The sequence below is a fragment of the Mobula birostris genome, chromosome 31 (assembly GCF_030028105.1).
Source record: "Mobula birostris isolate sMobBir1 chromosome 31, sMobBir1.hap1, whole genome shotgun sequence".
NCBI classification, from domain to species: domain Eukaryota; kingdom Metazoa; phylum Chordata; class Chondrichthyes; order Myliobatiformes; family Myliobatidae; genus Mobula; species Mobula birostris.
In genome coordinates, this window is record NC_092400.1 from 4,034,059 (window position 1) to 4,048,063 (window position 14,005).

General features: G+C 52.5%; 1 protein-coding gene across 5 annotated transcripts in view; it reads right to left on the reverse strand.

Annotated features, from left to right (window-relative positions):
- The window catches only part of LOC140190683 (RNA-binding protein Musashi homolog 1-like), a 206,015-nt gene that overhangs the window by 19,237 nt on the left and 172,773 nt on the right, over positions 1-14,005 (reverse strand). The window lies entirely within an intron of this gene.

The following is a 14,005-nucleotide window of genomic DNA, read 5'->3' on the forward strand; positions in this document are numbered from 1 at the left end:
TAGTTTGTTGCAGAAATTAACCTCGCGTTCAGAGAGGTGACTAAACTGACGTGGTTAAAGGATGAGCTCGTATGGAGATTTAGAGTAACACACCCAAGAGGCAGGTGGAATTCAGCAGGTCAGACTGAAGAGAAATAACCAGCTGACCTTTTGTGCCAAGACCTTTCGTCAGGACCTCAGCTGACTGTCACTCCTATCCACAGATGCTGCATGACCTGCTGAGCTTTGGGTGATTTGCTCAAGATTTCCAGCATCTGCTGAATCTCGTGTTTATACTTACAGAGCAGCTGTAAAAAACCATCACTGAGAGCTCTTTTTTTTTTGCTTCTGGAACGACGTTACAAACAATTGCTTCAAAAATAAATTTACAGATGGGTTACTTTAATAGGGATTTCTTTTCCTGCCCTTAACTGTAGTCAATACACTTCAGAGACTATGTGTGGTGTACAGTTCACTGGGGTATCCAAATTCAAATTTCAGGATGATCTCAGGAAACTCTTCCTCGAACGACTGGACGGAAAGGAATTCAGCACGAGGACAGGAGTTCTTTATTACATCCAAAACCAGGCGAGGCCATTTGGCACCTCAAATCCGCTCTGCAATTCCTTGCTGATTTATGTCCAAACACCATAAACACGTTGCCCTCCGAAACAGGACACTATTGGTGTATCGGTGCCACGCGGCTCTGCGGCTCTCCACCGACCCAGTGAACACGGCGACTCCCGGAGTCTCTCCACCGACCCAGTGAACACGGCGACTCCCGGAGTCTCTCCACCGACCCAGTGAACACGGCGACTCCCGGAGTCTCTCCACCGACCCAGTGAACACGGCGACTCCCGGAGTCTCTCTACCGACCCAGTGAACACGGCAGCAGCAGCTACGGTCAACTCCAGCTCACGCCGCTGCTCACAGCAACGCTGTAACCACTCGCTTCAAAGGGCCTCTCGTTCTCAATTCATTCCAGGTTTGTAGGCTGACCAGCACTTAACCGATCTTCCCTTGGTTCCCTCAACTGCCGCAGTCCTTCACCTTCAGATTTATTTACCACAACACATACATCGGAACGTACAGTGAAATGTTTGTGCGAACGAGCAACAGAACCCTGGAGTGTGCTGGGGACAGCTGGGAGGCATCGTCACACATTCCACCGCCTACAGAGCGCGTCCATGATGCTTACAGAACATACCAGGCAGCGTAACAAACCCCCTTAGGGAGGGAGTCGCAGGACTCTGACTCAGCAAAGGGCATTCCATACACTTCCAGGTCAAATCCTGGATTTCCCTGGCTCTGGACCAGAACCAGATAAAGCTGCTTCAGAAACATTTAGTGCTTTTCTGGTTTTCATTTGCATCAGACTTCTGGGGAGAAAATCATGCAGGGTCGGAATGAGCACAAGGTGAAGAAGAGGTAGAAGTCTCCATCCTACCATCTAACAGGGAGCAGCGGGGGGCAAGAGGGAATTTTGTTAACCAAGGGTTTAAGGGACATGGGGCAAGTGCTGGAACATTTTAAAAGACGACGCCTCAAAAAAGCTGCATCCACCACCAAGAACCCATGACGTGCTGTCTTGTCGTTACTACTGTCAGCGGGGAGGTCCAGGAGAATGAAGACCCACGTTCACTATTTCAGCAACAGCTTCTTCCCCGCCACCATTTCTGAATGGACACTGAACCCATGAACTATTTTTGGTTCCTTCTTGCAGTACTTATTTTTTATACACATGTACATATTTGTTACAGTAATTTATCATACATTTTACATATTACGCCTCCTGCTGCCGTAGAACAGAATGATGTTGGTGTTGACAAACCTAATGTGATTCCTTCCACATCCCAGTCGCGTGGGGTGGCCACAGCAAATTGTGTAGGTGAGCAGCTGAATGTGGGGTGAGTTAATATGAATGTGGGATTAGCTGAAATGGGCAACTGTTGACCAGCCAACAATGACTCTGCTGTGTGGCTACTTAACCACCCAAAATGGGCAACTGCTGGTCCAAAGCGCCAAAGCTGGGCTTCACAAAGGCTTTCTGGTCACAGTTACCGAAACAACCAGCCACCCTCAGTTCAAGTCATCCCGTTTACCTACCAGCAGGCCCCACGGTCCCCTTCGCTCCCAGGGCCCACCCTGGAGAAGGTGACGAGAACACCGTGCAAAATCAAGCAGCACGAGGAAACTGCGAGATCTACAACTCAATGGGAATGTGGGAGCAGTTACGTTCAGTTATAAAATCTAAACACAACACTCAGCGGGTCAGGCTGCATCAGTGGAGAGAGAAGCAGGGTTCATGTTTTGTGTTAATGACCTTTTGATGAGATGGTTCCAATGAAAGGTCCCAGAACTGAAACACTGCCTCTATTGCTCTGTCCAGAGCCACTGCCTTACCTGCTGAGTGTTTCCTGCATTGCCTGGAGTGCAACTCCACATTTCCAGCACCAATATTTTCCTTCTGGAGGTGTGTTTAGCACTGCGGTTCCACATAACATGCTGAACGGTGATCCCAGAATTACTTTTCAGAGAGAACTGGAGAAAGTGTCGGGGATTCGAAGGACAAGTAGACAACTGGACAACTCTCTCAACAGACAGACACAAGATGATCCTTCTGAAGGTCGTTACCCTTACAAGGATCACTTAAGCAGAGCTGTCTCCCAAGGCAGTCCCTCGTGACCGAGGATGACCAGCGATTCTGCACGTTCTGAGGTGACTGATGAAGTCTATTCAGATTCATTTATTCATCACATGCACATAGAAACACATCGTTTACGTTAATAACCAACACAACCTAGAGATGCACTGGGGGCAGCCCGCAGTTGTCACCACACATTCCGGCGCCAACATGTCGTGCCCACACTGCCAGACAGAACACGAAAAACAAGCCAGTAAACAACAACAGTGAAACAAGCCAGTAAACAACAACAGTGAAACAAGCCCCCTCCCACCCACTGACACATGCAGACAGTCCTCCACTTTCCAGTCTCCAGTCTTTAGCCATTGGCCTTCAACCTCCAGACTTCTGACTGACCTTTGTGCTCCAATATTAGGTATTGACCCCCAGACTATTGATGACAGGACTCCGAACTCCGGGCTTGGCGACCCGCCGGCCGTCGTACCTCTTGCACAGATATCCAATCCTGGGACCCACAGACCGGGGAGCGCCTATGTCCACATCACTGACCGCTGAGCACAGAGTACAGGCCTACACTGCAGCCTGATCCCCAACTCCTCCACATCATTAGCCATAAACCCAAATCTGATCTCTAAAGCCCCCACATTCCGGTCCCTTATCCCAACCTGACCCCTAACTCCTGCCCGTCCCCACAACCATCCTTACAAATCTAAAAATACAGGTCTGAGCCGCGACTTCAGCCCAGCGCCTTCTTGTCCGGTACAGGACGAAACATTGACTGCTGACTCGTCCACAGATGGGGGAGTCAGGTGGGTCATCTGTGAGGCAGCACACCCCTTCAGTGATGCGTAGCGATGAAAAGTTCCCAATAACATCCCCAATTCCCCGTCTCCATGAGGGGTCAAGGGTCATGATTTCCCAGGATTCAGTGGGGCCCTTTGTATCTGCTCATCCAGCAGGGAGAGGCTGGGACCGGAGGAGGATAATCTGGTAAACGTACTCCCGCAGGGTTGGCCAGGTTAGCTACCCGTGCTTCCTGGAGACAGGTAGCTGAGGGCTCTGCCTGGGAATTTTACAGGGATACGTTTGTTCCCGGGTATCCCTGGAGAAAAAGCACATGGTGCTCACGGGCACTGTGTAGGTAATCCAAGACTACTGGGCACCCAAGGGGATAAGTGAGATGCTAGTCAAGGACAGGAACACTGAGGTTCATTACTGTGGTTCTTTACAGTGTTTTTTGCTGTGGTATTATAGAACTTAATATAAACTTACTTTGCCATAAAAAGCTGGTCAGTGGAGCTGGGCGTTTCTGTGCGTGTGTGAGTGAGGGGGAGAGCACTTGCGCTTCCTGCTTACCCTGACCGTTGAGGAAGGATGCCTGGCCTGCCTGCTGTTAATACATCGCGATGACGGACAGCTCCAATCAGGTTGCCATGGCTGCACGCCTCATTTTTAAGTAACAGCAACAGATGTGGCGACTCAGGATGGAGCTATAATCTGTGCATTCAGGGGCTGGGGCCACGGCTGGGTCACAGGGGTCATGGGGCCAGACTTCAAACATTGTTAATTGACCAGCTTGAAGTCACACCCGGCGGCTTTCTTTGCTGAGCTGCTTGCATCTGCGCTTTTTTTTAAAAAAACGCAAGCGCATATTTAATTTGCAAAAGAATGGCCGTTCATTTGCAAGGCTTGTCCTTGGAAATGCTCCGTCTCTGGCTAAGGACAGTGTGGTTGACGCGATCCTACAGTGTGGAACGGAGACAGCGTGCTTAGAACAGCCCTGGCAGAAGTTTAATGAGGAGCTGGCCTCGCATCACAGTGGGAAGTACAGGCAACAATCAAACTGAGCACCTTCCTTCCTCTTGGCTGCAGCCTTGGAAATAGGGTGCATCTCGAAACCTGACACCATCCTCATCCAGTATCCACTGGCCAACTCCCAACTCTTCTTCCGAGTCCAGAGGGAAGGTCTTGACCGGCAACTTCGACTGCCCATTTCCCTGCACAGGTGCTGCCCCGACCCGCTGAGCTCCCCCAGCCCTTTGTTCCTTGATTCACAGCGTTTACCAGCAGGAAATCTGAGTGAACAGTAAGCCCCAGACCTTCCCTCGATCCCCTCAATAACAAACACCAGTGAAATGCTGGAAGAGCTCAACCCAGTGAGGACTCTCGGGGCCAAAATGTCGACTGTTTACTTCCCTCCACAGATGCTGCCTGACCTACCGAGTCTTGTGTTGTCGCTCAGGACTTTCCAGCATCTGGAAAACCTCCTGTTAATGATCTAACGAGGGACATTGAGAAATGCGTTGCCCCTGCTCCACTCCAACCAGCAACACACATGGGCAGCCTCGAAATCTACCCCAATTACTCTGCACGCTGCAGAGGTACTCCCGGGACTAACACATCTCTTCCGACAACAATCCACTACAGGCATTTCTCCCTACCTCCTCTATTTCCTGGTCTCTCTACCTCTGTACTGAGGTCTGAAACAGAAACATTGACTGTTCCTCTTTCCACAGATGCTGCCTGACCTCCTGGGTAACATATACTGTTTTTGTTACACCATGAAGAAAATTAAACGTGGAACGTGAGGAAAGTAAACGTGGAACGTGAGAATCAGGAGCAGCTCTTTACGGCTGGAAAGAGTAGCACCACAGCCAGTCAACAGTCCAGGTCGGGGATCCTTCTGGCCCTCCGCCACCATCTCACAGGATGCTGGAGAAACTCAGCAGGACAGGCAGCCTCTGTGGAGGGAAGTGGAAGGCGAGACCCCTCATCTGACTCAAAGCATTGACTGACCACCTCCCTCCACAGACGCTGTCCAACCTGCTGAGCTCCCCAGCATCCAGTGTTCCTCCGGAAAGCTGAACCTTCGGCCTCTTGTCTCTCCTTCTCCAGCACCAGTGTCTCTTCTTCCTTACAGTTATTATCCCACCAACAGGCGGGCGAAAGGATGAAGTCCCTGCATCCTTCATTTTAAGGTATATTTGCCACATGTACACACACAGCGAAGCGTGCAGTTTGAATTATCAAAACAACCAGACGATGCACTGGAGAGTGTCACACTACACCACGCATTCCAGCGCCAGCATCCTTCATGGAAGTATGGCTGCCGAGATCAGTGACAAACAACTTACTTTTCCTTTTAAATCAAAAATGTAAACTGCCGTGTCTGGGTGGGAGAGGGCAAGCAGCCAATGAATGGTGAATTCCAACAATCATCCTCTTGACCACAACAGGAGTGAGAGAGCAAGGGGGAGGGAGGGCTGCGGGGGTGGTGGGAAACAGATGGGACTGCTCTGTTGGAGGCTAGCATGGGGTTGACGGGCTGAGTGGTCTCCATCTGCACTGCCTTGAACAAATAAACCCCACAATTTGTAAATGCGCCCTACCACCTTGAGCCTTGGGGCGTGTTGCAGAAGGAGGGACCGAGGAGAACGAGCACAAGGTTTCCTGAACGTGTCATCACAGGTAGACATGGCTTTTGGCAACTAGCCATCATCAGTCAGGGCACTGGGTGCAGAAGTTGGGGTGTTATACTGTAGTCGTACAAGATGCTGATGAGACTGCATTTGCAGTCGTGCTCAGTATTGGTCACCCTGCGAGAGAACAGAGGCCGCTAAGCTGGAAAGGGTGCAGAGGATCTTGCTGGGACTCAGGCGAATGAGCCATACATATGGGGAGACACTCAGCAAGATGGGACTTTTGCCACTGGAGTGTAGAACACGAAACAGTGACCTTATGGAGGTGTATAGAATCATGAGGAGCAAAGATGGGCTGAATGTACACAGTCCTTTTCCCAGGACTGGGGAATCAAGAAATAAAGGTTTACGGTGAAGGGAGAGATGCAAAGGGCAGCTTGCTCCACTCAGAGAGTGATCAGGAGGTGGAACGATCTGCCAGAGGAACGTAGATAAACAACATTCTAAAGGTACTTGGTAGGTACATAGATATGAAAGGTTTAGAGCAGGGGGTCCTAACATTTTTTATGCCATGGAGTCCTACCATTAACCAGGGGATCGGGCCAAACACTGGGACTCTTAGGTGGGTATCTTGGTCAGTATGGATTAGCTGGGCCGAACGGCCTGTGTACACACTGTATGACCCTATCACCTTCCACGCTCTGTACTCTTCGGTCTCGCTATTCGACAACAGCCCCGATTCATTCACCAGGACAGTGCTACCACTCTCAGTGGCTCCAGGGGTTCTCAGTAACTGGGAACTTCCCTGTCCAGGATTCCCAGGAATCTACAACTGCCTCTAACCCCTCCCAGGTCCGCTCCGCTCGGCAGCCAGAGACAAGGCCCAGTGGTTGGTCTTTTCTCGAACTCAGACTGCAGAGTAACAGACTCTTTGGCCAGCATGATCCACGTCAGAATGACTGCGATTCACCTGAATCTTCCTTCCAACCTACCCAGGCACCGTGCAGGAAAATAGGTTGCAGTCCCTTGCTGGTAGCCACCTCACCCTTCAATCTCCTGGGGAATGGAAAGCCCTGAGATGAGGCCCACGTTGGGTGCTGTGGGAAGGAATGCTGACGCGGACACTGAGCGCCTTTAGACGGACAGCGGGGAACCGCGCCGCAGCGTGCACATTGCGAGCTGCCACAAGGTGATCGGTGTCTGCAAGTCTGGTCCGGACTCACACCAGCCGCTGGCCATCACGAGCAATTCATCAGCCTCCACACCGCCAGGACGGCTTAAGCTGCTGGAGCCGATTGCCTTACCTTTTAATTAGGTGAGGCTCTGCTGAATAAAGCTGAACAGCTTGCTACAGAACTCCTGACAAACACCCCAGGCAGCCATCGTCATGGGATGCTTGTGTCAGAGGTGAAGTGGGCAGGACTATCACTATATGGCCCTTTCCTACATGAGGATGAACCGATGAACAAGCCCCATTGTCCGAGAAGGTTGAGGAATTAGCACCAAGTCTGTTCAGGGGCAAAACCAGGAATATTTCTTCCAGCAACAAGAGGTAGAAACCTGCCAGCCACTCTTCCCAGAGAGCTTTGATTTCCCAGTCTTCTCAAGGCATTGAATGATGCAGTTACTTTGGCTGGCCGCGTCCAGGAACCTGCGATACAGGAATACAAGTTCTAAGCTTTTACAGTTGCTCATCAAGATGGCAGTAAGCGGCGGTCCAGTCTATGACGAGGTTGTGGCTCACCAAGTTGGGTTTTTTTAGGTTTATAGAGATTGTTTTGCGGACAGAGAGGAGAGTTAGGGGCCAGGTTATGTTTAGGGACAGGAATGTTGGGGAATCCGAGGTCAGGCCACAGTCCAAGCCTCCGCTCTGCGTTTGCCGGACATCCGTGGTCAGATGTCGGGCAATCAGACCACAGTGGACAAGGACCGGTCTGCCCACCCTTCCAGGATCAGCAGCTTGTTGGCAGGGATTGGAATCGGAGTCCACGTGGGTCGAAGGAACGAGGGCCGTTGAGCCCCTAGGTACGTTAAAATCAGTGAGGCCAGAGTGCAGGGCCTAGTGTTCGGGGTTCTGTCATCAGCAGGTCCTGGGGTAGATACTGAAGATCAACGCTCGAAGGTCAATTGGGTCTCCGAAATTCAAGGCCCGATGGCTGGAGCCCAGAGTCTGTGAAGGCCCAGTGTCTGCAAGTCTGCTGGGTGCTGGTGGCCTGGGTGGGAGGACCGTGCATGTGTATGGGTGGGTGAGGGGGAATGGGGCTTCTTTCACTGTTGGCGTTTGTGTTCTGTTTCGTTTGGGCATGCTGTGTCGGCACCGAAACGTGTGGTGACACCTGCGGGCTGTCCCCAGCAGCGTGCTGGGTGTTATCAATTTCTCGGTACATGCAGTAAACAACTAGAATTCTGGAATCTTAAAGACAAGCGATTTATCAAGTCAGCGTGGCTGAGTGTCCATTTCCCTCCACAGAAACACCCGACCCACTGGCATCCACCAGCGTTCGGCACATGGCTCCAGATTCCAGCATTTGCCATTCCTTGTGTCTCCAACGGGCTGAGCCTTCTCTTCAGAACATCTTTTTTTTGGAGGGTGGGGGGCTTTTTCTCTAGCTCCCCGCCCCCCTCACACTGCCTGCACTATATTTTCCAAGTGCTCAGTGAACTGTGATCAGATGGGTTGCAAGAACGTGGCAGGGACACACGATCGATGGCACGCTGAGTTGACTGGGCCTCCGACACGCGGGACGCTCTCTGAGTGCAGGCTTGTCTGGGCGGGGCGGGCCCGGTTGGTCGCTCCCTCACAGGGAGGTGCACAGTGTGTACCGTGGCTAACGTGACTCAGTAAAAACCCTCGTTCTTGTTCCACACACACACACACACACACATAACACCCAATTTTTTCCCCACCTGCAGAGAACATCCTGTCAGCACATTTCAAAGGGAATTCTTGCCCAATCGCAGGGCAAGATTGGCACGGCCTCTGAGCACCTACCCCAGGCAGTCACCTCACTGCTGCACCCCCTGGGGTACCGCACGACAGGGCAGGCATCTGCAGGGACCCGGGAGTGGGAAGATGCAGAGGTAACGCACACAGAGTGCTGGCGGAACCCAGCAGGTCAGGCAGCATCTATGGAGAGGAGTAAACAGTCGATGCTTTGGGCCGAGACCCTTCAAAAATGGAGGGCCATGTCGGAGGGACGGGTTAGACCGATCTTAGAGTAAGTTAAAAGGTTGGCACAACACTGTGGGCTGAAGGGCCTGTACTGTTCTATAGTTTGCCACGCTCGGTGACTTGTTGAGTTCCTCCAGCATTTTGTGTTTGAGTCTGCTGAAGATTTAACTGCCTCTGCGGAGTCTCTTGTGCCTAGAATGCAGGGATTTTCTGAATGTGTGTCTGAACTGTCGGGGTGGGTGGGGGGGCTTATTTGGTGGGGATAGTGATGGATTTAGTAGCGTCCTAGTTTGCACGGGAGTCAGGGAAAGCCGGACATTGGCTGTTCAGATCAGGACAGCCAGCAAACGCCAGTTCACTCCAGCCCACTGCCCCATTTCCAGATCTAAACGATTACCTGTAGAGATGGCTTTCCTGAGTTATGTTCGACCTCCATTTCACAGGGAGCCCTGGCATGTGCAAACGCCCCAGCAGAAATGCCCTAAGGTCGTTTTAAAGCGCCAGGCCAGAGTGGTTAAGTAGGAAACAGACCTGGAGAAAGAGGATCACAGAGGATTGCGGATCACGAGGAGGCAGGAGAGGGGACAGACAACAGAAATAGAAAACTGGAGACAGCCAGTGTGTGACAGAGAGCAGGTCAGCGAGGGAAAGAAAGGGGATAAATTAGGGCAGGAAGGTGCTGAGAGAACAGGGTGGTTATGCTACACAGAAACCCAAGTAGACCACAGATTCTTTGAGGTGCTGATCTGTAACACAGGCCAACTCTGAAGCACTGATCTGCGATACAGAACAACCCAGGGTACTGAGTATCGGTAGCAGCAGAGGATTACACTAATGCTGGGATCACGGCTGATGAAACCATGTGCTGAATACAATCAGTGAGCAAGGTTACTAGCTCACATGACAGCATTCAGCTCTGCTTTTATTCCGAGCAACTCTCGGTATACAACGCCTTCATTGTAACAGTCTGCCCTTTGACGCAGCCAGCTATCCAGAAATCTTCCCAGACACCGAGGGCCCGTCCGCCAGGCAGCCATCTGCAACCTCCACCTCCAACCATCGACTCCGAAACAGCCACGAGGGAAACAGGGAGATTAAGTAAATACCACACTTGAGCTGCATGTTCTTGGCTGCCAGATGAGGCTCCCTGGAGTCAGGTAATGTGAAATGGAGAGGGACAGCACAGCTGAGCAAGGGCAAATGGGCACTGATACGGTACCTGCACAAACAGGAGGGGCAAGAAAAGGTAGAGGGGACGACTGGGAACCAGGAGGAGGAAAGGGCCACCTCACCACTGGGAGCGGGGAGAAAGGTCAGAGATCGCTGGACATTGTCCGAGCCCAAGTGGGCTGCCCGACCCTCACTCCAAGTAATTACGGAGCTGGGGTAAACCAGACTTCTTGTGCAGAAGCTCCTTGTCCATTGATTGAAAGGCCATGCATGTTCCTTGGGAAAAGAGGGTTCTGGGAGTTACAAGGGTTTATATACCATGTCTGGCTGCTCACCACAAGAGCAACTGGGGACATTATTAACCCCAACAAACAATGCCGCTGAAAACACCACTATTGGGGGTAAAAATTCCCAGGATCTCCGTCTCACTTGTTTCCTTCCTGAATGCCATCCCCTTCGTGCTTTAGTTCATCAGTGTGGTCGGACAGCCAAATCACCATCAACTTCCTCCCTCAGGAGCTCCGGTGACAGTAACATCCCGTCAGAACTCACTCTGTTTTAAGATTAGGGTAACCGGCACAGCTGCTGGTAAGCAAATCACTTACTCATCAACATCACAGAGGATCGATCTATCCTGCACCCGACACATTAGTACAATCATAAAGAGGGCTATAACTTCACTAAGAGATCGAGGGGATTTGGTCCCTCACCAAAGGCACGAGCGAATTCTACAGTATGCCGTACCATGGGGATCACTGTGACTGGCTGCATCGCTGGCCGATATGGAGGCTCCATTGCCCAAAATCGAAAGGGGCTGCAGAGGTGTAGCAGAGGGCTGAGCACCATCACGGGCACAAGTCTCTCCACCAGCGCGAACATCTCCAAACGGTGGCGCCTCGTCCACCGTTAATGACCCTCCCACGCCCCTCCACCTTGTCACCACCAGGGAGGAGGTACAGGAGCCTGAAGACACGCAGTCGGTGTTTTACGAACAGCCTCTCCCCCTCTGTCAGCAGATTCCGTACTGATCCACGACGAAGACCACCTCCTTCACACTATTTTACTTACTGTCATTTACAATTGTTTTTTAATAATTTTCCAGGCCAGATACTGGGGGGCATATCTTTAAGGTGATTGGAACAAAGCACAGGGGGACGTCAGTGGTAGTGTTTTTTTAATAGAAGGTGATGAAAGAGTGGAAAGCCTGCCAGGAGTGGGGGTAGAGGCGGACACACTGGGGGCATTTAAGATACTCTTTGATAGGCACGTGGATGATAGGAAAATGAAGGGACTGTGTAGGAGGGAGGGTCAGATTGATCTTGAGTAGGTCAGCACAGCATGTGGGCGGAAGGGCCTGTATGTCTTACACGGTACTGTTGGCTAGTACTGGACAATAAGATTCCCGAGGTATGGCAGAGGTGATACACCTGACTCGGATTTCACTCATTCAAATGACTGGCCCCGGACCATGCGGCATCGTGGCTACATGGTGTTGCCGCTGTCTCACAGCCACAGAGACCCGAGTCCAACGTCAGCCGTGGAGTCTCCCTGCGACCCACGAGGCTTTCCTCACAGAGCTCCACTTCATTCCCACATCGTAAAGATGCAGGAGTCGGTCCCTGTCATCTCCCCAGCGCCTACGGTACGTGAGCTGCAGAATGTTGGTGGGGCAGAATTGATGCCAAATGTGGGGAGGACACAATGAGAGTTGTGTAAGTGGTCAGCTTGGATCTGATGGGCCTGTTTCTGCGTTCCTCTCAGCCCACCGTTCGAGGAACGGGGTGGTACAGAGGAGTGGGACTTGCTGTCTGCTGTGGTGAAAGCAGACACTCTGCCCTCACCCCGTGTTCCCAGGTTCAGAGTGAAACGTGACGGTCTGGACACGGAACGATTAGTGCTGCAGTAAGATCAGGCTTCTAGTTCAGCTGCAGTCTGTAAGGAGTTTGTACGTTTGACCACAGACCGCGTGGGTTTCCTCAAAGACCTCCAGGTCAAGGTTAAGGTTAGCAGCAGGGAGCGTGGCGACACTTGCGGGCAACCTCAGCACAATCCTCACTGAGTTGATTTGACACGGAAGTGACGTGCTTCACTGTACCAGTGATGTGTGACAAGTAAGCCTCGTCTCCAATCAGGCTTCTGAAGTTTGATGCCAGGCTCGTAGGGATCACGGGTGCCAACAAAGACACTGCTTGTAAGACATTATCAGCCTCACTCTACGTGCATTAGTAAATAAAACCACTGTCAGCCATTGCCTTTCTCTGATCATTGCACCAACAGAGGGTCAATCGCCCACTTGGCTTTTATTTTGCCACTCTCTCTCTCTCCTTTACACATGTTCTCTACTGGTTATCAAAAGGACTTTCAAACGGGAGTTAAGGAGTGGATTTGGCTCAAGGACTTGGGAGAGCCAGCGTGGGGAGGGTGCTGAGGGAGAGGGGGAGGGTGCCGAGGGGGACGGGGAGGGTGCCGAGGGAGAGGGGGAGGGTGCCGAGGGGGACGGGGAGGGTGCCGAGGGGGACGGGGAGGGTGCCTAGGGAGACTGGGAGAGTGCCGAGGGGGACGGGGAGGGTGCCGAGGGAGACGGGGAGGTGCCGAGGGAGACGGGGAGGGTGCCGAGGGAGAGGGGAGGATGCCGAGGGGGATGGGGAGGGTGCCGAGGGGGATGGGGAGGTGCCGAGGGAGACAGGGTGGGTGCCGAGTGGGACGGTGCTGAGGGAGAGGGGGAGGGTGCCGAGGGGGACGGAGAGGGTGCCGAGGGAGACGGAGAGGTGCCGAGGGAGAGGGGGAGGGTGCCGATGGGGACGGGGAGGGTGCCGAGGGAGAGGGGGAGGGTGCCGAGGGAGAGGGGGAGGGTGCCGAGGGAAACGGGGTGGGTGCCGAGGGCGATGGGAAGATTGAGCTGACCCACCAGGTCCAATAACGTAAAGGAACACATAAACTGCTTAGACTAGAGAGCACATCTTATGAGGTTAGGCTGAGCAAGTTGGGGCTTTCCTCTTTGGAGGATAAGAGGTGACTTTCAGATGTGTACGAGATGGTAATAGACATAGATCGAATGGACAGCCAGAGATTTTGTCCCAGGGCAGTCATGGTTAATACCAGGGGGCATCATTTTAAGGTGATTGGAGAAAGGTATAGGCAGGATTGGGGTGTATGGCGTGTCCAGGGAGGTACACATTTGGTGAAAGAGCTTGTTGTGTCCACTCTGGGGCAGCTCACTCACCTTTGGGCCCCACCAGACACTCAGCTCTCACCTGAGGCTCCAAGTAGCCGTTTGCATGCGACAGCGGCCCACACTCTGGTAGACTGCTTCGACAGGCCGGTTAAGCCAGGCGGGGGTGGCCAGTGGCCTCATGGCCCAGTGAGGCAGGAACATGCCTGTCCCAGCCTGCAAAGTCAGTCCTGGCGGACGAGATCGACAGTGGGATCCAACAGCCAGGAAGTCGGCACTGTAACGCCCCGTGGAGAGCGAAGGGCACGACGAGGCACAGGAGACGTCACCGTCATCCACTGCAGCCAAGGAAGACCCCAGTTGTGACGCTTGTTCATCCACTGGACCCGGACTTCTGAGATCAAGAGAGTGGGACTGCCCCAGGGCAAGCGCTTCTCCACTTTAAAAAC